This window comes from Dipodomys merriami, unplaced genomic scaffold (genome assembly GCF_024711535.1).
Source record: "Dipodomys merriami isolate MVZ:Mamm:240054 unplaced genomic scaffold, mDipMer1.0.p SCAF_4, whole genome shotgun sequence".
NCBI lineage: Eukaryota > Metazoa > Chordata > Mammalia > Rodentia > Heteromyidae > Dipodomys > Dipodomys merriami.
The window spans coordinates 12,415,101-12,417,866 of record NW_027205603.1 but is presented as its reverse complement, the minus strand read 5'-3'; the positions used below and the strand labels follow the sequence as shown (position 1 = coordinate 12,417,866).

General features: G+C 46.5%; 1 pseudogene; it reads left to right on the top strand.

Annotated features, from left to right (window-relative positions):
* Window positions 1-519: 519 nt before the first annotated feature.
* Window positions 520-1,236, top strand: LOC138806206 (peptidyl-prolyl cis-trans isomerase FKBP1A pseudogene; annotated as a pseudogene).
* Window positions 1,237-2,766: the final 1,530 nt, after the last annotated feature.

Below are 2,766 nucleotides of genomic sequence, written 5' to 3'. Positions count from 1 at the left end.
AAAGCCCAGGAGATTCTTCTCCCCAGTTAATCAGCAAAAACCCAGAAGTGAAGCTGTGGCTCACCCTGGTAGAGTGCTCACCTTGAGCAAATAAAAGGAAGAATGGGGCTGGGATGTAGCTCAGTGGCAAAGCGCTTGCCTAGCAAGTGCAACGTCCTGGGTTCGATCCCCAGTACCAAAAAAGAAAAGACAAAAAAAATACAGTTAAAAGGAAGAATGCCCAAGCCTTGAGTTCAAGCCCCACAATTGGCACACACATGTGTGTGCACCACACAGAAGCATTGACTATATACATTTATATAGAGATGTATGTGTATGTGTGTATGTGTGTATATGTGTGTATATGTGTGTATATGTGTGTATGTATGTGTGTATATGTGTGTATGTATGTGTGTATATGTGTGTATGTATGTGTGTATATGTATGTATGTATGTATGTATGTGTGTGTGTGTATGTATGTATGTATTATCACAAAGGCAACGGTCTCACCCTCTACCGCTAACTGTCATATAGAACATTCATGGCGAGAGCCGCGGAGTGGCCGCCAGGTTCGCTGCTGGTCCTCTGGCCACCCGCACCGCGCCCGCCACCGTCGCCGCCGCCATGGGAGTGCAGGCGGAGACCATCTCCCGTGGAGACGGGCGCACCTTCCCGAAGCGCAGCCAGACCTGCGTGGTGCACTACACCGGGATGCTGGAAGATGGAAAGAAATTTGATTCCTCCCGGGACAGAAACGAGCCCTTTAAGTTTGTGCTAGGCAAACGGGAAGTGATCGGAGGCTGGGAAGAAGGGGTGGCCCAGATGAGTGTGGGCGAGAGAGCCAAACTGACTCTCTCTCCAGAATATGCTTACAGGGCCACCGGTCACCCTGGCATCATCCCACCAAACGCCACTCTGGTCTTTGATGTGGAGCTTCTAGGACTGGAATGACAGAAATGGCCTCCTCCCTTAGCTCCCTGTTCGTGGATAGGCCATGGAAGGATCTGGTGCCTCCAGACGCTGCACACGAGTCCATACGGAGCTCTTCCTGACGCCCCACTCCACTCTATAAACATCTGCCCCGACTGAACGTGTTCTGTCACTCGGCTTTGCTTCTGACACCTCTACTTCCTCCTCTTCCTCCTCGTATGTGTGTTTACCTGAACCTCGTATTTTTTTTTTCATTTTGGGAGTGAAGATTCAGTCTCAGTCTCTTGGATCTAGGTTCCAATTAAGCAACTTGTCAAGTATTAACAGTACAAGTGATGGGTTAACTTTAGGAATTGGTGTTTGGATGGGGGCTGCAAGAATCTTTATTTTATTTTTTTGGATGGAATTTTTATCTATTATATATTGAATCATTCTTGCTGCTGCGCTACAAAGCCATAGCAGATTGGAGATCCTGTGGAGGGTTGAATTGTTCTGCAGTGTGTGAGGTCCTTCTGTTCAATTGAAAACCCTGCCCAAAATGGAAGGGGTGAGTGGGAGGAGCCTCTGTGAGTCCCTCTGCCACCTGGGAAACCTGCCTTTCAAACAGGTCACTCACTGCGATGTTGGACGCTCCAGGTATCCGTCCCTGGGCCAGCAGGGACCTCTGAAGCCTTCGTGACTGACTTTTCTTTTCTTTTCTTTTCTTTTTTTCATCCTGTGGTTTTTCTAATGAATTTTCAAGACTTTTGTAATCTCAAAACTATCCAGCTCCACTTCCTAAATTCTAAGAACTTTCATTGAAAGTTTCCATCGAAAGTGGAGTTTAATTAGCCAGAAGAGCGTCCATTACCTCATTAGCCCTTGACGTGTGACCCTTAGCCATTAGAAAAAGCAAGCACAACAGCTGGACAGGATAAACACATCCCGGCCACTTGCTGAAGGCTTCAGATAGGGGCCATATCACAACAGGTGGTAGCAAGTTGTTAGCAAAGCCCACCCAGGAGAATATGGCTAATAGGCCTTCAGCAGAAAGGGAGCTCACATGTTAGCCTGTTGATGTAGTTGGATGCATCCAACAGATGGCCCTGTTTTTTTGTTTTGCCCAGAGCAGTCTGAATGCCTGGAGTCCAAGCACATCAAATCAGCATCTGTACTGCCAGTAGAGTCTGCGTGTGTGTGGCTGGGTGGGGGAAGTGAAAGCTAGAGGGGAGGGTGGAAAGAGATGCGATTGTTTTTGACTGTGACATGTACATTGGTGAGAGGGGCTTAATGAGATGGAAGAATGGGGGGGGGGGGTAAAGGCCGAACTGAGAGAAGAGGCAAAGTCTAAATCTGGCTAATTCCATCCTGTCGTTTTAGAGAAAAAGAAACCAGAACCCAGGGAAGAGAGAACACAGCTAGTTTCTGACAGAAATGATCACACCTGAGATTTTCTGATCTCCATCCTAGGAGTTGTGTCTACCTTTCATAGAATATGGAAGAAAGAGAGGACAGGGTGACCAAAAAAAAAGAGAGAGAGAGAGACTAGGAAAGAGCATGTAAAACAGGAAGGAGGAAAAGATTCAGCTGGGGAAAGGATGGAAACAAGAAAGAGAAAAGGCATCAAAGATAGATGCCTTGGCTGGAGGTATGGCTCAAATGGGGCAGTACTTAGCTAGCAAACCCAAATCCCTGAGTTCAATCTCCTTTACTAGTCTTGCATGGTGATGCATACTTGTAATCCCAGCACTCAGGAAGCTGAAGCAGGACATATCTGAGCTACATAGTGAGACTTTGCGTCAAATATACATATATATTGTATAATGCTTATATAATACTCTCTCCATATATATGTTTATTAGAGGGGAAATGTAGCA